Consider the following 23352-nt stretch of genomic DNA (forward strand, 5'->3'; position numbering starts at 1 on the left):
GAACTGGATTCTGGTTATTGGGCTGCAGGATGAGCCCAATGTAGTTTTTTGTGCAGGAAGCAAAGTCCAAAAAAAGGGTGGTGTGTGAAGTAAAAATGAATTTGGGTTGCGTTTGAGCCCACTCCAACTTTCAAGCGCTCAGGGGGGTGCGCGTTGGAAATGCGAGGTGAATTATAAAATAGGCTAATGGGCTTGGTTAAGCCCAGTTCAACTTCTTTCCAAAAGTACATGGAGGTGTATTAATAATATGTATGGTGTGAAAGAGAAATCATTGGGCCTAATTGAACTAAGCCCAAACCTCACACCTCTGTTGACTTGTCTAAGTCAACAGATTTCAAATGGATCTTCATCCGCACGCTCAACCTTCACTCCCTCTCACCGTCCATCCACCGTGACTCACCGCGCCGGTGTCCGTCGCCGGTGACGGTGGCGGCCTTTCCTAAATAACCACCACCATTGGATGCACATAACTATGCTAAACACGAATATGGAAACGGATTTGGGAAATGGTTCTCATATTGGTCGAATCGAGCCTAAACAGTGGAAGAACCCTAGCCTCTCTAAGTCAAATTAAATGGCGTTGATCCTGAATTAACCTCTAACACCATAGGGTTTTCACTTTCTATCCTCAATGCTACACTCCGGTACGCTCAAAGCGAGAAAATGTCACAGAAGAGAAACAATCTTACCGGAGAAGACGATCGGAAAACTTCAGCAGGTGAGTTCTTGATCTTGATTTACACTCTCCTTCTTCCTCCTTCTTTTTCTTCTTCTGAATTTGAGACTGGCTAAATGAGAATGCAGTGGTTTAGCTCCAGTGAAATTGAAGCTTCAATGTGAAGCTTCAATGGCTTTTTGAGAGAGAAATGGAGCTCTGGTGAGGGTGAGGGAAGAGTTTCAGAGAGTGATTGCACAGAATTACACAGAGTTTCCAAGGGTGATGAAAATGTGAGTGATGAGTTTCTTAAATAGAGCTTAGGTTTGGAAAGTGTTAGCTTTGGAATGAGGTTAAGAATTAGTTGAGGGTGGCTTGGAGTTAGTTAGGGATGACTCACTGAGTTGATAGCAAACTCAGTTAGTTAACTCAGTTAGTTAAGTTGGTTAATGTTGGTTAATGAATGAATGAAAAAGCATCTTTGACTGGCTGTTGTAGGTAGCTTTTAAGTGAAGCAAGTTAAGTGTTGACCTGTTATCCAAGTCGCGAGTGGATTTAAATGACTTAGCTTGGCTTGGATGTTAGTGATTCATGTGTAAAGTTATGTTATGTGTACCAATGCTTTGCAAGCTCAAACATGTGTATCTACTTTCCTTTTGTCTTTCATATGACCCTCACTGGTTTCACTGCAAATGGTTCATGTTATTCACTGTAGACTTTGAGCATGCTCATTGAACCACACTCATGGTACAAATTTGATCATGGCTTGTGAGATGCCTGCTTGGGATGTTCATTGTGGCTAGCACTTGTGCGTATTGGGTTGGTACGTTAGCTTGTTAATTCATGTTATTATGCACTGTTAGCACCTTCCCTGTTATATTGCAATGGTTTGGGTGTTCATATTTGATTTGCTTCTGTTCATGTTGATGCAGGTTTATGGCTATGGTTGATGTTTGCTGCAGTGTGTGGATTTGGTTTGATGCAAGAGTGTTTGGACATTTACCATGTTAACTCCCTGTTAAGCTTTTGTATCAATGTATGTCAATTGAATTAGGCAATGTTATGGTTTTCCAAATGTTGCAGGAGGATTGGCTTATGTGATTGTGGCCTTTATGTTGACCCTATTTTGTGCCACACCATTCATTGCAGGATTGTTGTCCAGGTTATTGCTTAACCATGGTGCTGACAAAACTGTGGCGTGTTGGTGTATACTCACTGCAGGGTTGTGGTCTGGTGAGGCTAGGAAATGGTTTCCAGCAGAACCAATTTGCAACATGGTTGGGACTTGCCCTTTGGCTTGGTGCAGCAGGGTGCTTTGATCCTATACATTATTGATGTTTCATGCTGCAGACTAATGGATTTGGACTGAAATATTCCTCCATGATATAGGGCAATGAGGATCCAAAAGACCATGGTAGCATGGTAGTGGAAATAAGGTCTGCAGATGTCTATTTTCCACTGAATTGCTTTGAATTGTTGGACAGGGTATGAGTTGTAGGATATTTGCAGGTGTGCATATTCTGGTTCAAGGTTGCTTCCTGATTTCACTTGCATTGATTGTTGTTTAGCTACAGGTTTGGTTCCACCTCATTGACTGAAATATGACTGGCTTGGTTATTGGATGCAGGGTATGTTCAAGGCTCAATGCAGGTTAACCTTGCTACAATGTTAGGTATCCTAGCTGGTTGAAGGTAGTAGACATGGTGCATATGGTTGTAGGTCTTGTGTACTGGCCCCCTTTTTGTGGTTCTGACATGCTTGAATACAAGGCTTCACTTGGTTTTCCTATGTGTCATTGTAGGTAAGCATGGCTTGTGATGAAGCACGATTGGCATGGTTCTACAAGGTTCATGGAAGCTCAAAATTGGTCCTGCAATGCTGCAGAGTGCTCTTTGACTTGGTTTCCTGTTGGCTGCAAGATGTGGATGGTTTGGTAACATTGCAGGATGCTGTTTGCAGGAGTTGTTTGCTCCACTGTTCTACAATCTTGCTGCAGACAGTGCATGAACCATTTGCGTGTTGATTGTATTGCCCGTGATTTTTGTCTGTTGCAGGTTCAGGTTGTATGGTTCATGGTTGTGTGGCCTAGCTCAAACCATTGGTCCAACTTCAGTCATCATGTCATGACTTTATGGAGTTCATGTTTTGATTTGGCTGTTGCAGTACCATGATGGCAAGGTGTGTCAAGGTGGGTGCAAAACCACAATTCATGTCTATTGCTTTGTCAAATTAATCATGTATGTGTCATGCTTGATCATGTAATTAGGGCATTTAGTTATTGGTGAATGCATGGCCAGTTCAGCAAAGCAAAGATAGATTGTCAAGGCAAGGTACCCAAGTTATGGTATGGTGGTCATGGACATGAAAATGAGTTAAATTGCTTGAAAATGAAGAAACCAAGCAAATCATATCAAATTAAGATCTTTGGATGATGTGTCAAGGCCAAGTGGGTTAGATTAGGTTTGAGAGGGTCAAAAATGGGAAGGTTGACTTTGGTCCACATTGACCAAAAAAGTCAATTGTTGACCAAAGTCAACAAATGGTCAAAATTCAAATTTCATTGTATTTTATTTGTAAATGGACATTAAATTAATGGTTATTATGGAATTTTGGGTTTTTGGATTTTGGGTTGACTTTGGTCAGAGTTGACCAAAAAGTCAATTGTGACCAAAGTCAACAAATTGGTCAAAAATGTCAAGTTTTGTATTTTATTATGTAGAATCAAATGTAATGGTTTAAAATGATATGAAATGGATTGAAAAGTGGTTTGACATTGGTTTATTTGTGACTTGAATGCCTGACTTTGAAAAGAAATTAACTTGACTTGGTAATATATGTTAACAAGGCCATGGAATAAGGCATAAGATTAAGGTTTGAATGGAATGTCCATGAATCAAATGGCATGACTAGCAATTGGGTTGAGACACCAGAAGTTTGGTTGTTTGGATGACCAAGACCATAGGTGCATTAACAATCACATGAGCAATACCATGGCTTTAGGCCAAGACCCATGCCCATAGAAGACCAAAGTAGGGTTAGGCCACACATATTGATAAAAGGTGAAGATTGAGGGGTCATGGATGCACAGTTAGGCCACCAAGTTCATCTGATTCACCACTTCCCAGATTAGGGTTTCCCTGAGGCTTACCCATCAAGCAAGTCTTTTGAATCAAGCCATGAGCTCCAACCATCAATCCTCTAGTGTGTGAACCTGCATTAGGGTTTTGAAGACCAAGACAAGGCCTATGTAAGCTCCATGAGATCATGTCTTGAGGAATTAGGGTTTTGAAGACCCTAGAAGATTTCCTGGTTAAGCTTCTGTTGAAATCAAACCTTCATCACCATCATTAAGGTTCCATATCCCCCATGTTGGTGACATGGTTGGCCCATGTCCTTGGGCTTTGGTATCCGCACAAGCCCTAACTTTATAAGCCCAAGTTTCTTCTGAATCCATGAGAAATGATGCATGTGGGTGAATTATGAGTGTATGCAAGTGATCTCCTGATCAAGTGATTGGACTAATAGGTGAGAAAAGGGAAGGGCAAATTTTGGGGTACAACACCACGCAAGAAGGTTTCCAAATTTGGCCAAAATTCAAGTGGTGCAAAAATCAAATGCATTGCCTATTTAAACAAGCTCAAGGCTTCAGAATCAACATCAACACCTTACCCAAGCTTTGCTAGACTGATTTAAACCCCCACTGCCATAGAATTTCTAAATATTTCTCTTGAAATCGAGTTTGAACTTCATCTTCTGTTTGGAAGTTCAAACTCCAGAAATACACTTCCCTTTTCATCTCAATTGGCTTCTTCAAGCAATAGGAAGAGAAAGCAATCAAATTCAAATCAAGATCAAGTGGAATTGGATCAACTCGAAGCTGATTTTTCAGAAACTTCATCTCTTCGATTCTCTCTCAATTCTTCACCATTCTTTGTGATTTTTGGTTGTCTGAAGTCCTATCAATGTAGGCAAGAAGATTGAGTTGCTTTGAGGATAAATCGAAGCAACTCAATTCATGATCCTCACAATTCAAATCCCTGTATCTTCTTATGGCTAAGAAGATGTTGAGAGCAGGTTACTATTGGCTGATAATGGAATCTAACTGTTGCAAGTTTGTGAAGAAATGCCACAAGTGTAAGTTTACACAAACAAGATTCATGTTCCTCCAACACTGTTGAAAGTCATTTCCTCTCCATGGCCCTTCTCCATATGGGGAATTGATATGATTGGCATGATTTAACCCAAAGCTTCAAACGGACATCATTTCATTCTGGTGGCTATTGACTACTTCACAAAGTGGGTTGAAGCGACATCGTATGTGAATGTAACCAGGCAAGTTATTATAAGGTTTATCAAGAATCAGATTATATACCGGTATGGTGTGCCAAGTAAGATCATTATTGATAATGGATCTAACTTGAATAATAATATGGTGGAAGCTCTTTGCAAAGACTTCAAGATTTCACATCATAATTCTGCTCCCTACAGACCTAAGATGAATGAGGTTGTTGAAGCTGCAAATAAGAACAAAAAGAAGATTATTCAAAAGATGGTTGTAACGTACAAAAATTGGCATGGGATTCTCCCATTTTCTTTACATGGGAACCGTACATCTGTCCTCACTTCAACAGGGGAAACCCTTTTTTCACTTGTTTATGGTATGGAAGTTGTGCTCCCTATAGAGGTTGAGATCTCATCATTGCGTGTTTTGATGGAAGCCAAGTTGACTGAGGCTGAATGGTGTCATACCAGATATGATCAGCTGAATTTGATTAAAGAGAAGAGGTTGACTTCCATGTGCCATGGTCAGTTGTACCAGCAAAGAATGAAGAAAGCTTTTGATAAGAAGGTCAGGCCTCGGGTGTTCTGAGAAGGTGACCTTGTACTCAAGAAGATTCTATCTTTTAAACCAGATGTTAGGGGCAAATGGACTCCTAATTATGAAGGCCCATATGTTGTCAAGAGAGCCTTTTCAGGTGGTGCTTTGATTCTTACAACTATGGATGGTGGAGAGTTCACTCGTCCTATGAATGTCGATCCAGTCAAGAAATACTTCGCCTAAAAAGAAAAGAACAGCTCACTAAGTTGAAAACCCGAAAGGGCGGCTTAGGCAAAAATGAGCGTCTCGGTGGGTTGAAAACCCGAAAGGGCGATCCAAGCAAAAATTAGAGACATAAAACAGAAAAATTTATCCCGATAGATTGAATACCCCGCCTTGGGGAATTTATGCAAAAAATTAGGGATTATGGCAAGTAACTGCATTCGGTTGACCTTCAGTCTTGAAGACATTCTTGAGCACGTCATTTAGTTCTGATTCGTCACTCTTAACCGAAGCCAAGAGCACAGTGGAAATTGAAGTTGGTAGAAAGATTAGCGACCATTATATTCAATGTAGCCCTTTTCCATGTAAGTTGCCATTTTTCAACTTTTGTAAAGATCTATGGAGTCTTGTCATTTACAGACTACCATTCTATTAAATAAAGTTGGGATTTTTATCTAATTGTTTCTACTCTCATCTTTCAGCTAAATAGCATTTAATTTTATGATGATCATTTAGAAATTGAATTTAAAAAACCAAAATATTTTTTTCTTAAAATAATAAAGGCAATTACTTTTAAAGAGCAATCAATTTCATTTAGGAATATCAACAGCATTCTGAGAACAGGTAAGTCCTGAAATGCGAAGCATTGTTGGTCTGCCTCAAGCAGTTAGTTCAGCAAGTTGGTTTCCTTAGCCGAGTTTTGAGATCATTTCCCTAGCTCATTTATAGGAGCGTATTCTCAACAGTTTACATAGATTCAGTACAGACTTTTATTCCCCTCAAGTCGCCAGCAGAGTTCTCTCCCGATCCCCGCCGGAAATGTTGATTCTTGAGCAGTATTTTTGTTCCTCTGCGAGGTTGTCTCCCATTGGATATGGTGTTGACCTAAAATTCCCCACAGGGTTGACGATTCAAATCCTCAGCAAATCCGTTCTCTTTCCCCAGCCAGGGTCAAGCCTTTAAGATGGATGGTTTATATCCACCCTTAACTCTTTTCTCCAGTTGATGCCCCCATCCTATCGAGATTAGCCGAGTGTTGTAGCGATGATTCAGATCATTGACATTTGTATCCTTTGTGATTGTTTTGTCAGCATAATCATCATATACATATACATTCATAGATTTCATTATTGCATTATTATAGCACTTTGTGATTCATTATTTTTCTGATCCTCTGCTATGGTGATATCATTTCCCCACACAGGTATGGTGTGTCTGTCCTCCCTCAGTTGTAGAGTGTCAGCCCCATTAAGCAGAAAGAATTTAACCTTTCTCATTCCTCACTAAGTTATTTCCCCGGGGATGATTATTATTTCAGCTTCCTCCACGGTCGATTATCTAGATGGAACCACTCCCCTTGAGTTATATCCTCATCGGGTCGAGTCTTTGATTGACCGTTTCTTTCTAGCTTTTACCTAGATCGATGATTTTGGTCCCCTGAGAGTCTATTACCCAGTAACTGGTAATATTCTTCTCAATTTTCAAGTACTTTATTCTTGCCTAATACCCGGTAATAGTAATCTACTTTCTCTTGTTTTCCCCAGCGGATTCGTTCTACGTTTCCCCGGGTAGTCTATCCTTGATATGTTCATCTTGACTGATGACAGATATTCTCCCCTTTTTGGGTTTTCTACCCAGTAAAAGGTAGTTGTAATCCCTATTTCATTTCCCAGAGGGTTAATCCTTGATATGTTCATCCTAACTGATGACGGGTTTCCTCCTCTTTGCGATCTTCTGCCCAGTAATCGGTAGTTGTAAATCCCACTTTCTCCCCTCGGAGTCTATCCTTGATATGTTCATCCTAACCGGTGATGGATATTCTCTCTATTGGTATTCTATCCAGTAACTGATAGATGTAATTCCTACTTTTCCCCGGCAGTCTATCCTTGGTATGTTCATCTTAACCGATGACGGATTTTCTCACCTTTGAGTTTATCCTTGATACATTCACTCTAATCGGTGACGGATATCCTCTTCCTTCGGTCTTCTACCCAGTAACTTGTATTGTAAATCCTATTTGGCTTTTCCCCAGCAGGTTATTCTTACCCAGTAACTGGTAATGAATACACCTCATATTTCCCTCAGCGAGTCATCCTTGATATGTTTACCCTAACCGGTAATGGATGTCCTCTCTGTCAGATTATGTTACCCTCCTACCCAGTAACTGGTAATGGATAATATACTTCTGGTACTCCTAGTTGAAGTTCATTCTTCCCCAGTTGAGTTTGAGTGTGCATTTCCTTAATGAAGTCGCCAATCCCTTGTTTGGTTCGAGTATTTCAGTTTTGTTTTGATTTGCCCATTTCCCCTTGCAGATTTTTCCTTTATCCCCGACTGAGTCTTTCCATTGATTTATTTTCATGGAATCCCTCATGTTCCTCAGTAGTTTTAAGTCGTAGCCTGGCCTACGCACAACTTTTTATCCCCCAGAGTCTCTGTCTCCCTAGTGAGTTTTCCTTGGGGAACGCATGATGCTCCTGCGGACTTTCAGTCTCTCCGGATTCTTTTCCTTTGTGGAAACATTTTCCCCACAAAGATTATTTTTAACATTTCGTATCATATGCATCATGAGGTCTCTTAGGGACCAAAACTTGTTTCTATTTAAGTCCATTATACTGAGTCGATACGAAGATTTTAACCTGCATCTCCTCATCTAGAACGTCCTTAAATAGGGGCAGCTATAAGACCCCAATTTTGACCCTAATATTCCTCATGTTATCTCATCATATTCATTAGCATTGGGATCACACCTTGGCATCCTCCTTACCCCTAATTTATTGGGTTTGTAGTGAGAGAGATCACCAAGCAAATTTGATTGTATCAACTTCCCAAGACCATAACTTGCTCCATTTTTATAGGTATGAAAGCCATTCAAATTTCATGATCAAATCCAAGATGCCTCATTCAACTTTTATTTTTGGAGTAAGTTCAAATTCAACTTGAAAATGCATGTGCCAAGAGGAAACATTATAGGTCATTTTGGGCCAATACCATTAAACAAGTGATTTTCCTCAACTTCTAAAATGCATAACTCCTTCATGCCAAATCCAAATGATATCTAATTTGTGACCAAATTTAAGAGGTTTGAAAGAGATACAACGTTGATGAAGGAACGTTTCTCATTTGAAGTCCATAGAAAAAGTTATTCAAGATGGAAGAAGTGAACATTTGACTTGGGACTTAGAAAATTTTCAAATATATTTGATTTCCCAAACTTCCACCTTAAAATTCATAATTATCCAAGCTTCAAATGAATAAGTGTTCAACATGAAAGTTACTCCCCTTGATCTCACCTTTCCAAAAAGTCCAATATCATCTCATTTGGATCAAAATTGAGGGACATGCGCATGGTTCTATTGTGGGAAGTGTTTTGGAAAGTTTTGAACTCAAATGATCATTTTTCTTTGCATGCTTCCACATAATGAATTCAATACACTTTGCAAACTAATTGGAAGTGGATTACATCATTCCTTAGGCCCAAACCATTGCCCATGCACCCATGCAAGAAGGTTTCCAAATTTGGCCAAAATTCAAGTGGTGCAAAAATCAAATGCATTGCCCATTTAAACAAGCTCAAGGCTTCAGAATCAACATCAACACCTTTCCCAAGCTTTGCTATACTAATCCAAACCCCCAGTGCCATTGAATTTTTGAAGATTTCTCTTGAAATCGAGCTTGAACTTCATCTTCTGTTTGGAAGTTCAAACTCTAGAAACTCACTTCCCTTTTCATCTGAATTGGCTTCTGCAAGCAAGAGGAAGAGAAAGCAATCAAATCCAGATCAAGATCAAGTGGAATTGGATCAACTCGAAGGTGATTTTTCAGAAACTTCGTCTCTTCGATTCTCTCTCAATTCTTCACCATTCTTTGTGATTTTTGGTTGTCTGAAGTCCTATCAATGTAGGCAAGAAGATTGAGTTGCTTTGACGTTAAATCGAAGCAACTCAGTTCATCATCCTCAAAATTCAAATCCCTGTATCTTTTTATATACTTCGAATTGAAGAAAATTGAGGCCAAATTCGAGCTCCTGAGCATTTTTTCTTTAAATCCATGTATCCTCTCGCATTTTATTAGTTTTGATTTGAAAACTTCTTATCTTTGGGTTTTGTTCGTACTTTTCCCTTTTCCTTTGGAAACAATAAAAGCGCGGTAGCGAATCTAGTTTTATCGACGTTAAGTTTATCTATAGCTTAATGGTCATTAATTTACCGCTACAAGGACTTATCAAAGAAAGACTTGGTCGGGGAAAAGCAACCATCAAAAGGGGAAAACCCCAACTCCAATAGGAGGGGAATATTACCTAACTATCAGCCGAATGATAGCTTAACAAAGGTAATAAGCTCAAAGCATAATGATTACTAACTACCAACCAAGTGGTAACTTAACAAAGGTAGCCAGTCAAAGGTAAAAGGAATATTACCTACTATCATCCAAGTGATAGCTTAACAAAGGTAATAAGCTCAAAGCAGAATGATTACCAACTACCATCCAAGTGGTAACTTAACAAAGGTAACCAGACAAAGGTAAAAGGAATATTACCTACTATCAGCCGAGTGATAGCTTAACAAAGGTAATAAGCTCAAACAAGAATGATTACCAACTACCAGCCAAGTGGTAACTTAACGAAGGTAACCAGTCAAAGGTAAAAGGAATATTACCTACTATCAGTCGAGTGATAGCTTAACAAAGGTGATAAGCTCAAAGCAGAATGATTACCAACTACCAGCCAAGTGGTAACTTAACGAAGGTAACTTGTAAAAGGTAAACGGAATATTACCTACTATCAGCCGAGTGATAGCTTAACAAAGGTAATAAGCTCAAAGCAGAATGATTACCAACTACCAGTCAAGTGGTAACTTAACTAAGGTAACCAATCAAAGGGAGACCAAAGTTAAAACCAGGAATGAACTGGAGAGAAGCGGTCAAAGAGGACTCAATCAAATGAGGGAATGAACTCAATAGGAGATAACTTCCATCCAGATAATGAATTGGAGGGGAAAACTGAAATAAAATCTTCCACGAGGATCAGACTCAGTGGGGAACTAGAAAGGATAAACTCTTTTTTCTTAAGATCGACACTATATTGGAGAGAGGACGCACACACTCTGTGGGGAGAAAAGTTCCAGAGAGTGTTAAGGAATTATTGAAAAAAATGCAAAATGCATAAATAAACATCATGATGCTATGCACATGCGTATGATTATGCTGACAAAACAAACACAAAGGCGCAAGATTGATAACATATTACAACCAGATACTCGTCTAATCGCAACAAGATGGAGATGATGGCAGAGATTCATTAGGGATTCTACCACTCTTGCAATATGATGTTGGGGAGACTGCTATAGAAGAAAATCCGGCTTGTGGAAGTTACTAAATTCCACTATTCAGGATCTTATCATCCTTGGGATTCCCATTGTCATTCCTATTTTTGTATTCACAAGTCGAGAAGAATACTTTTTTTTTGTAAATTTTCAAAAAATATGATTGTTCAATATTTTTGCTTCAAAAATTATCATAAAATAAATGAAATTTCGTAAACTGAAACAAAATAAGAGTAGCAAACAAATGGGCAAAAGGCTCAAGTTGTATTGATAGAATGGAAGTTTGCAAATGGCGTGACTCCATGGATCATTACGAATTTGGAAATGGTAAATACATGGAAAGGGATACATTGAAATAAAATTATCACTATTATCCCTAACAGCTTTGAATTCCACTATGTTCTTAATTTATGTCAAGGATGACTGAATAAAAATATGTGATAGGCATTTTTGCTTCAAACGATCAAGTCTGGCCTAATGCAATTACTTGCCATATTCCCTAACTTTTGCCTAGATTTCCTTTTCGGGGTCAATCTACCGGGATGATTATTTCATGTTTTATGTCTCTAAATTTTTCTTGGACCGTCCTTTCGGGTTTTCAATCCACCGAGACGCTCATTTTTGCCTAAGTTGCCCTTTCGGGTTTTCAACTTAGCGAGTTGTTCTTTTACTTTTCTAGGTGAAGTATTTCTTGACTGCATCAGCATTTACAGGATGAGGGAGCTCCTCACCATCCATAGTTATAATAATCAATGCACCACCAGAGGAAACTCTCTTAATAACATATGGGCCTTCGTAATTAGGAGTCCACTTGCCCCTAGAATCAATGTTAAAAGACAAGATTTTCTTGAGCACAAGGTCACCTTCTCTGAATACACGAGGTCAAACGTTCTTGTCAAATGCTTTCTTCATTCTCTTTTAATATAAATGGCCATGACACAAGGCCGTTATTCTATTCTCTTCAATCAAATTCAACTGATCATATATGCTCTGACACCATTTAACCTCAGACAAACTAGCGTCCAACAGGACCCGCATTGATGGGATCTCAACCTCCACAGGGAGGACTACTTACATTCCATACACAAGAGAGAAAGAGGTTTCCCCTGTTGAAGTGTAGACAGACGTACAGTATCCATGCAAAGCAAACGGGAGCATCTCATGCCAATCCTTATACGTCACAACTATCTTCTGGATAATCTTCTTAATATTCTTATTTGCAACTTCGACATCCCCATTCATCTTGGCCATGTAAGGAGAAGAGTTATAATGTCCAATCTTGAAGTCATCACAAAGCTCTTTCATCATATTGTTATTTAAGTTTGACCCATTATCAGTAATGATCTTACTCGGAAAACCATATCGGCAAATAATCTGATTCTTGATAAATTTGACCATAACCTACTTGGTCACATTAGCAAAAGATGTTGCTTCAACCCATTTGGTGAAGTAATCAATAGCTACTAGAATGAAACGATATCCATTCGAAGCTTTGGATTCAATCATATCAATTCCCCACATAGAGAAAGGCCACAAGAATAAAATAACACTTAGAAGCATCGGAGGCACATGAATTTTATCAACATGAATCTTACATTTATGGCACTTCTTCACATATTTACAGCAGTCAAATTCCATTATTAGCCAATAGTAACCTATTCTTAACATCTTTCTAGATATTTCATGTCCATTGGCATGAGTACCAAAGGATCCTTCATGAACTTCTCGCATTAACAGGTATGCTTCGTTTCTATCCACGCATCTGAGCAAAACCATGTCAAAGTTTCTTTTGTATAACACACCTTCATTGAGAAAGAAATTGCTAGTCATCCTTCTCAAAGTCTTCTTATCTTTGCTAGATGCCCCAAGAGGATACTCCTGACTTTGGAGGAAACATTTAATATCATAATACCAAGGCTTATCATTTGTAACTTCTTCTGCTGCAAACACATGAGTAGGTCTATCAAGGCGCATAAGTGTGATACTGGGTGCTTCATTCCAACAATTTACTTTACACATAGAAGACAGAGTAGCCAGAGCATCCTCCACCTGATTCTCTTCACGAGGTATATGATGAAACTCAATTTTATTGAAGAAGGTTGACAACCTCCTTGCATAATCTTTGTAAGTAATTAAGCCAAGATGACGACTCTTCCACTCTCCTTTAATCTTATTAACACCCAAGGCCGAATCTCCATATACATCAAGGATTTTAATTCTCAAATCAATGGCCTCTTCAAGACCCATGATACAGGCTTCATATTCTGCCATATTATTCGTATCATCAAACATCAATCTTGCAGTAAAAGGGAAATGAGAAACCTTATGAGTAATAATGATTTCCCCAATTCCATTACCATAAGCATTAACATCTCCATCAAACACTAAACCCTACCAAGATCCAGGCTCTGGTCTTTCACCAGGAAATGTTTCATCGCAATCTTTATCTTTTAAGCACATAACATATTCATCAGGGAAGTGAAACCTGATGGATTGATAATCATCGATCGGTTGGTGATCCAAATGATCTGCAAGAATAGTTCCTTTAATTGCCTTCTAAGTACGGTACTCAATATCATATTCAGACAATAGCATCTGCCAACGAGCTACCCTCCCAGCCAAAGAAGGTTTTTTAAAGATATACTTGATTGGATCCATTTTGGATATCAACCAAGTGGTATGATTGATCATATACTGGCGTAGATGTTTGGCAGCCCAGGATAAACCACAACAAGTCTTTTCAAGCATGGAATACCGAGACTCACAATCTGCAAACTTTTTACTCAGATAGTAGATGACATGCTCCTTTCTACCAGTTTCATCTTGTTGTCCAAGCACACAGCCAATGAATTTTTTAACACAGTAAATACATAATCAAAGGCCTTCCTTCTACTGGAGGAGACAAAATAAGAGGTTCAAGCAGATACTCCTTGATGCTGTCAAAATCTTTTTGGCAGTCCTCTGTCCAAACACAACCTTGATCTTTGCGGAGAAGCTTGGAGATTGGCCCACACGTGGCAGTCAAGTGAGATATGAATCTGGATAAATAATTCAGACGCCCGAGGAACCCTTTGACTTGCTTTTCTGTCTTCAGCGCAAGCATTTCTTGAATAGATCTGACTTTATCAGGATCTACTTCAATACCTTTTGGATGACAATGAGACCTAACAGCTTCCCTGGACGGACACCAAAAGTACACTTATTAGGATTCAACCGGAGTTTAAACTTTCTCAATTGCTGAAATAGCTTCAACAAATACTCAACATGATCTTCTTCATTCTTCGACTTAGCAATCATATTATCAACATAAACTTATATCTCTTTGTGCATCATGTCATGGAAAAGAGTAGTCATGGCTCTTTGGTACGTTGCACTAGCATTCTTCAAACCGAAAGGCATCACTCTATAGCATAATATTCCCCAAGGTGTGATAAATGTTGTTTTTTCCATATCTTTGGGTGCCATCTTGATCTGATTGTAACCGTAGAACCCATCCATAAAGGAAAAGACATTGAAATTAGTTGTATTATCTACCAACATGTCAATGTGTGGCAGAGGAAAATCATCTTTCGGACTGGCTTTGTTTAACTCTTTATAATTAACACACATCCGCACTTTACCATCTTTCTTTGGAACGGGTAGAATGTTATCCACCCATTGAGGATATTCAACAATAACAAGGAAACCATCATCAATCTTCTTTTGAACCTCCTCTTTAATCTTGACAACCATATTAGGGTGAGTTCTTCTCAAGTTCTGCTTAACCGACGACATTATGGCTTCAACGACAATCTATGCTCCACAATATCAGTATCAAGACCTACCTTATCTTGATAAGACCAAGCAAACATATCCACATAATCTCTAAGAAGCTCTATCATCCTCTTCTTAACATCTGGACAAAGCAGTTCCCCAAACTTGACTTCTTTTATTGTTATCTTCGGAAGCCAGATTAATCACTTCCAACGACTCTTTATGAGGTTGAATGTCCTTCTCTTCATGCTCAAGCAACCGATAAATATCATTAGGAATCTCTTCATCATCCTCTTCTTCCATTTCAAACATAGGAAATTCAAAGTTGGGAGATGGCATAGAGTCATTGTTTTCAATGGGTTTAACAATTAATCTACACAATAATTTTATGCTTGATTTTAGAATATGAACCAATAAACACATATTGTGATGAAGATATAAAAGTGATTATTATTTTTGTTTTTTTATGTTACCATTTTCCATAATAAGCAAAAAAGAAAAAATATAATATGGATAAACGAAATAACATTTTATTAATGATAATGAAATTTGAAACAAAGCCCACATAGATTCACTTTCACCTTGGGCATAGTGAAAGGATTTTGAAAATAAAAAAAACAAACATATTACTTCGACAAGTGAATAATATAAGGAACATCAACATCAATCTAATTCTGGCACACTGATCCACGTGTCACAAAGTCTGGCACTTGTTGCTCTTCATTGTCTTCTAAAATTGCAGCAGCAGATTGATCCTTAGAATGAATAAAGCCAACACTATAAAACACTTCTTGAATTCGCTTTAAATCTCTTTGTGTTGCACGAGGTGAAAAGCCCAAACCACCTCTGCTCTTATTCTCGGCAAGCTCAACAATTTGTCCCTATCTAGTAGATTAACCATTCTCCACCATAAACTAGGCATCTTTCAAGGATGACATGGAGTCACCATTCTTCTTAACAGCAATATTATCAACGTAAAGAGCTTGAAATGACGTCTCCTCAGCTTCGTCGGCATCAACATATGAAAATGAAGAGAGATGGCTTACTAACATGGCCCGCTCACCTCCCACGATCACTAATTTTCCATTCTTCACAAACTTCAACTTCTGGTGTAGAGTTGATGTAACTTCCCCAGCCTCATGAATCCACGGACGTCCTAAGAGACAATTGTAGGCGGGATGGATATCCATCACTTGAAATGTAATTTGAAATAAGCACGAACCCTTCTTTATTGGGAGATCAACTTCCCCAATTACAATCTTCCTTGAGCCATCGAAGGCCTTCACAAAAACTCCACTGAATCTAATCGGAGTACCTTGGTAAGTAAGTTTAGACATCGTAGACTTAGGCATAACATTCAAAGAGGATCCAGCAGCCACCAGCACATTGGACATGGCATCTTCTTGACAATTCATAGAGATATGCAGGGCCAAATTGTGGTTCCTCCCCTACTCGGGCATCTCTTCATCGCTGAAGCTCAAATTGTTACATGCGGTAATATTTGCCACAATGCCATCAAATTGATCGATCGTCACGTCATGGTCCACATAGGCCTGCTCTAGGAATTTTTGCAAAGCTTCTCGTTGTGCTTCTGAACCCATCAGCATGGATAAAACAAATATCTTGGACGGAGTATGCAACAACTGGTCCATCACATTAAAATCACTCTTCTTGATTAATTTCAGCACCTCATCTTGATCAACGTTCTTAATCACAATACCGGATTGACTGACTTGCACAACAAGAGTTTTTTCTAAAGTTGATTTCTCTATCACAATACCTTCAGTCCTCTTAGAAGCTGCAGCAACAAATATCTGACCACTTCGGGTTACACCACTTACATCGGTAATGTTCATAACAAATGGAAAAGCAGGAATATGCATTTTTTCCGTCTTTTACCATAGTAGCATTATACTTGTAAGGCATAACTTTATCAGACTCGTAAGGCATTGGGCCCTCCAATCGAATAACCAATGGAGAAATAGCGGTGTTCTGACCATCATATGCAATCACAACTGGTTCTGGGAGATTAAAACGGGGAACTATGACGTTCAACTCATGCTCGTCTTCATTTTTATCCCTCTTAACTTGAATAAGATTCTGATCCAACATCTCTTGCAAGTCTCTTTTCACAACAGCACATCCTCGGGGATCTCCGGAACAAACTTGACAAGAAGCATGGTAATATTAATAATAGCTCAATTCATATTAAGTGGCGTGCATTTCAACCAAGGATCTTCTGATTAGATTGACATCAAAAACTCGGTACTTTCCAGGACATCCTTCAACCATATTCATAGTTGCATTGTCGTGCTTGGGTAGAGGATTAGCTTGTACGTTGGGATTAGTATCTTCAAATGACAAGATACCACTTTGCATTAATCTCCTTACCTTAGCCTTCAAGGCGAAATAATTCTCAATATCATGGTCAGGCGCTCCTTAGTGGAATGCACAATGTTGGTGGAGTTCTTGTTTGCACCAAATTCTTATGAATTAAAGCATGAAACAACTCTGTATAAGTCATTGGAATTGGTTCAAATTGTATAGGCCTCTAGGCACGATTCTGTTGATTTGTGCATTGCTGGAAATGCGGTTGATAACTCAGTGATGCATGCGCAACTAGAGCAGAATTAATAATTGGAGTAACTGATACCACGTGCTGATGACGTTCACTGTTCCTAGGAAGCCTTCGACATTTCTCTTATGATATAGTGTTTGCGTCGTGTTCCTTCTTTTTGGGTAAACCATTCCCATTTTTTCTGGAACCATCAGATGAACTACCTTTTTTCAACCATCCTTCACGGACACCTTCTTCTAATCTCAAACCCATATTCACCATTTCAGCAAAGTCACTAGGCGTACTTGCTACCATCCGGTCGTAATGGAATGGACTCAACATCTTCAAAAACATCTTTGTCATTTCCTTTTCCTCTAACGGAGGACTAACCTCTGCAGCGATCTCGCGCCATCTCTGGGCGTATTCCTTGAAGGTTTCTTTATCTTTGCGGGACATAACACGGAGTTAATCCCTGTCAAGTACCGTTTCGACATTATATTTATACTGGAGAATAAAAGCCTCACCTAGGTCATTGAACGTTCGAATCTGAGTATTGTCGAGCCCCACATACCATTTCAGAGCAGCCCCAGTCAAATTGTCTTGAAAGTAATGGATCAACAATTGATGGTTATCAGTCTGAGTCGATATCTTACAAGCGTACATCACCGGATGACTCAGAGGACATGAGTTTCCTTTGTATTTTTCAAATTCCGGAACTTTGAATTTGTCTGGAATCTTCACATTAGGAACTAAACACAAATCATAAGCATTCTTCTCGAATAGATCTTTCCCCCTCAAAGCCTGGATTTCTTTCTTCATATCTTGAAACTGATCTTGGAACCTGTCCATTCTTTCATAGACGCCAACAGTCTCGTTCTGTTCAGTATGAAAGACGTGTTTTTCAACATAAGGAATAACATGGACCATGGGAGATGGTACTAACATCTCTGGTTAATTCATAAGAACTTCAATAGCAGGTTGATACCCCTTAGGCACGAAGTTATAAGGCATGCCCCTAGGGAAACCAAAAGGCATGTGGTGTTGTGAAGCACTGGCGGGAGCCATAGAGATGAGCGTAGATATAATTTTAGAAATCATGATCCTCTGAAGTGGAGTATGAGGAAGAGGTGGTGGTTAGTTCTGACCAGTCACCAAAGCTTCCATCATAGTGGTAACTTTTCCATAATCGTCCCTCAAAGTCGTCACCTCTTCACTGAGTTCACGATTTTCTTGCTCTAGGTCGTCCATCTTCTTCAACTGATTAGCTCGAGTATTGTACCGGTAAGACAACTTGTCTGAATGAAGACCAAGAAAGAAATGACACCCCTGGAAAACTTGCTCAAAGCAAGACCAAGATGCAACATGATGCATGATATGCAAATGCAAATGTTATTTTTATTTCCCAAGGAACTTTTAAGACAAAAGTTGCAAACATAATATCAACACATTTCGATGTACTAAAAATCTCATTTTATTAATAATGTATAGGATTACAATTGGAAATACAATTTCAGTGATCATAACGGAGGAAACTAGAACTATGGAATCATGTCTGGTGACGACCCAACTCCAAGTTGACACTTCTTGCGAAGCCTTTTGATCTCTCTTTTGTAGCTGCTTTTCATAGCATCCTTCTCTATTACGAGCTGGTCTACAATGCTTTTCCAAATGTCAGAAGTAGGAATATGGGTAGATGATGAACTGTTATAGGAAAATAAATCCTCTTGGCCTCTAGATATCTTAATAGCACGTTGCTCGAGCAATCCTATGAAGTCGTCCTTTTCCTTTAGATGTTTTTGCAATTTTTCTTTTTCAAGGTGTGAGGTGTGAAATTTGTCCTCCCAATCATCCCTCTCTTGCTCCATCCTATCCAAAGCCTATTGCAACTCCTCTATGCCTTTATAGTGGGAGATTTGACCATTATTAAGGACATGGGTCTTTCACAAGCGTACGACATCTTGAACTATTTTTCTCTTTTCTTCACCCAACTAGTGTAAGGCTCTAGAGCTACATAATTCCTCAATCCAAGCTCACGTTTTCCTTTCCTATGAATATTGTGTCAAGCATGCACCATCCTAGCTTTTAACCCTTGAACGTCCTTCCCTTCTTGGAAAAATAAACGTTCCAACAAAGTTTTATTAGGTTTATCCTTCATAGCGAACCCAAGTTGACGTCTTGCCAAAGTCAGATTGTAGTTGATTCCTCCTTGTGTACCAAGAAGAGGCACATTAGAGAACTCCCCATAACTATCAATAATCTCGACGTCATCTTAAACAAAAGAGTACCAAGAAATATCGTCATTGGTGAGAGGCATGAATCTTTGAGACCACCTTAAACAATCCTTGTTTTTTGTGAAGATAGGAGACTGTGGCAAGTGTGAAATAACCCACTTGTACAGTAAAGGCACACAACAGACAATAGTTCCACCCCATTTAGTAGTCATATTACGAACGGAGAAATAAGTATCATCGAGCAAAGCTGGATCCAGATTCCTAATAAAGAAGATCCCGATAGTATTAACATCAACAAAATTGTCAATGTTAGGAAATAAGACCAAACCATAGATGAGTAAGGCAAGAACAGTCTCGAATTCCACTATGCTACTAGCATTAGCAAAAGAAAAGGCTTTTTCCAATATAAACTTCGAAGTCAACCCTCCGATACCTCCTTTGACAGTGAGATTGGCATCTACGTCAGACTTCCTCAGATGAATGTCTTTGGTGATAACCCGAGATTCAAGAATTCCTTCCACCCCACTAAAAGGAACTCAATCAGAAATTGGTATACCCAAAAGATAAGCATACTCCTCCATGGTAGGAAACAACTGATAATCGGGGAAAGTGAAACACTGGTAGACAGGATCATAGAGCTGAACCAAAGTATAGAGAAGAACATCCTCAACATCAGTGGATAACACAGACAAAAGTCTCCCAAAATGGTCTCTGAAACCCTTAGGATCATTCACAAAAGATGCTAGCTTCCTTAATTCCATGAGATCGAGATGTCTGAAGCTGTATTTCTGAGTGTTCCTCCTTCCAACATCCATGATCAAAGTATATGTGATGTTCGCAACAAGAGTCTCTAAGTTCCTTGAGAATTGAGTAAAAAATTAATGAATGCGATGAGTGAATGGTGCAACAACCATAAACAAGATCACACAAAGCACACAAACAAGGTCCAAAGGTTCGGAGTCATGAGCATGAAGCCAAGGGTAAGAATCAACCCACAATGTATGTACTAAGGATATAATCGCCTGTATAACAAGGTTCTAAAAATTTCTTGGAGTCGTATTTCCATCTTTTGGATATTACTGGCTTAAACGACTACTCGTCAACCAATAATATTCTCAAGAGAAAGTTGTTCGAGTGTAGTATCGTGTAACAACTAATTCAAGTCTACACCTGAATAGCCATTGCACTACATCCTAAAAGGCCAAGATGGGTCAAGGGTTCTAAGGTCCTCAACTTCTCAGGCTCCCAGGTCTGAAAAAGTAATCCCAAAGGGCCTCCACTGAGCGGGGAATCCCAAGTCAACTTATTAAGGATTAAGTCCATGTAAGCCAAATATCACTATACCACCCTCCTATCATAAGAGCTCTCAAGTCCAGGTATAGGACTTATCTCACCAAATAGCTATCACCAAGCACCATATAGAACAAGAAATAATAAACATTAAACGGATACTTTAAGAATAATGTCCTTATGTTTAATGGGATCTCATGATTAAGTCACACTTGATACATTAAACGGACTAGCTATTCTAGAGACTTTATTAAACAAACATAATAAATAAAAATCCTTTTATTATTAATAAATAATTTAATACAAGTACAAAAAGTATTGGCCTCTAGGGCTTACACCAACATACGCGTGTGACATCAGTAATCCCAAAGGGGCCTCCACTGAACGGGAAATCCCAAGTCAACTTATTAAGGATTAAGTCCATGTAAGCCAAACATGACTATACCACCCTCCTATCATAAGAGCTCTCAAGTTCGGGTATAGGACTTATCTCACCAAATAGATATCACCAAGCACCAGACAGAACAAGCAATAACAAACAATAGCAAACATAATATATACACAAAAGCAAAGATGGGCTTAACCCACTAGGGACTACTCCACAACAGAGTCGCCACTTTTTTGTAACGGTAAAAATTTTGAGATTAAGCTACCGATTAACTTAACTCGCAAACTAAGAGTCATCACCGTGTTTTTATTGTTTCCAAAGGAAAAGGGAAAAAGTACGAACAAAACCCAAATAAGATTTAAAAACAAAACTAATAAAAAGAGAACAAGGGTCTGGGGGTTAGTTATGCAAAGGGAAGATATTAGCACCCTAAACATCCATGGTACTCCATGGGAATCTCTTTGAAGATATGTACATTTTGGTTTGAAAAAAGGTGTTGTTTGTTAAAAGATTGGAGAGATGGGAAAAGAAGTATATTTTTCTTTATTTTGATGTTTGCCAAGACTTTTGAAGTGCCTATGTACCAACAAAGTGCAATGGAGGATCAAAACCTCGTAGTTCATGGTAAAAATAGCAAAGGGAGTTTGTTTTGATTAATTTTTATGGAAAATACATTTTTTCATTTTAAGGATAATACTCAACGAGTCACCCACAAGTATGACAACTTTGCATCATCATGAGAATGACTCCAACTTGGATAAGGATCAACAAGTATGCCACTAGCTCCCGTAGATAAAAAAGAATTATCATTAATACTATGAAGACAAGACAATTATATCTCAACTATGGAAATGACTCATGTCGAATGCTTTGAGAAAAGTTTTAAAAGGAAAAATGCACAAGGGCACATAAATGGTTCAAATGAGTTATGCATTTTTTTAATCTTTTAAAATTGGTCTGAGTATGCTTAAGATGGATTAGCATTTATTAAGAAAACGGTTTTGAAAATCACTTGACAAAAGTCAAGGTTTATTGAGAAAATGGTTCACGTTGGAAAACAAGAAGGCTTTGAAAAAGGGAGAAGATTTGAAAATTTAAGAAAGAGAGGAGAAGAAGAGACTATCCTAAAGCATAAAGTAAAAGCTAGGGAGGAAAGATCTAACCAAGAGATAGCAAGCTTTATAATATAAGTCAAGAAAGAATTCCCTCCTTTGGATTAAGCCTCAAGTAAGTCAAATAAGCAAATAATAATCGATGTATCAGATGCAACAAAAGTAACTCAACCAAGTCTTCACATAGAAGTCCAAAGTCATAGGTATCAGATGAATTCCAAGGTCTCAAGTCACAAGTCACAAAGATAGGGTCAAGATCAAAATCCTAAGTCCATAACTCCATGATGATGCCAAAGATAGTAACCACAAGTCCATGAATTAGGAGAAACAAGCTTCCCTTCTTTTAGGTTATTTATTAGTATCTTCTTTACAATGATATAAAGGAAAGGTCCAAATGGACAAAGAACAAAATGACATAATCACAAATAATATGATATGGAATGCTAAACATAAAGCATAAGTAAATGACATAACAAATAAAGGCATGAAGTAAATGACTTGAAAATAAAAGTTAATACAAATGAAGAGTTAGTAAAAGATGCTAGTGAAGATGAAAAGATGTTCTGGTCATTTTTTGGAAAACACTCAACTATCCACTCACAAGCATGAAAATATGAACTTATGCATCATTTATGAGAAGGGCTCCAACTTGGATAAAATCAACAAGTATGCCACTAGCTCTCACAAATGGAAAAGGAGCAACATTGTCATACAATACCATGAGGAATAGGAGACTTAAAATCTCACTTATAAAAATGTCATTGCCTTTGGGACAAATTTTGCGCAATGTTAAGCAATTGTAATTGGACTTATGTAGAAGTAACAACTATTTAAGATCGGTCAATAATAATGTTTGTGTTAATACGTGCTAGAGAAATGATATGTAAATCATTCTCCTAAAGTCATGTCACACAAAAAATGGATGATCAAGCACAAAGGCTAAGGGGATGGTCCATTACTTCAACTTACACTTCATGACTCTTAGGATAAACTTATGCATC

The 23352-nt window shown here is 38.5% G+C and overlaps 1 long non-coding RNA gene across 3 annotated transcripts; it reads left to right on the forward strand.

Annotated features, from left to right (window-relative positions):
* Positions 1–362: 362 nt before the first annotated feature.
* Positions 363–3436, forward strand: LOC127121413 (uncharacterized). 3 transcript variants are annotated; one of them, XR_007803445.1, is made up of 7 exons: positions 363–718; positions 1371–1478; positions 1588–1691; positions 1805–2185; positions 2283–2346; positions 2457–2843; positions 2922–3436. It is a non-coding gene; the product is annotated as an uncharacterized LOC127121413 (long non-coding RNA). The 3 variants fall into 3 exon arrangements; XR_007803444.1 differs by having other exon boundaries at positions 2283–2370; positions 2457–3436; XR_007803443.1 differs by having other exon boundaries at positions 2457–3436.
* The last annotated feature ends 19916 nt before the right edge of the window (positions 3437–23352 follow it).

The sequence above is a fragment of the Lathyrus oleraceus genome, chromosome 2, assembly GCF_024323335.1.
Source record: "Lathyrus oleraceus cultivar Zhongwan6 chromosome 2, CAAS_Psat_ZW6_1.0, whole genome shotgun sequence".
Taxonomy (NCBI): domain Eukaryota; kingdom Viridiplantae; phylum Streptophyta; class Magnoliopsida; order Fabales; family Fabaceae; genus Lathyrus; species Lathyrus oleraceus.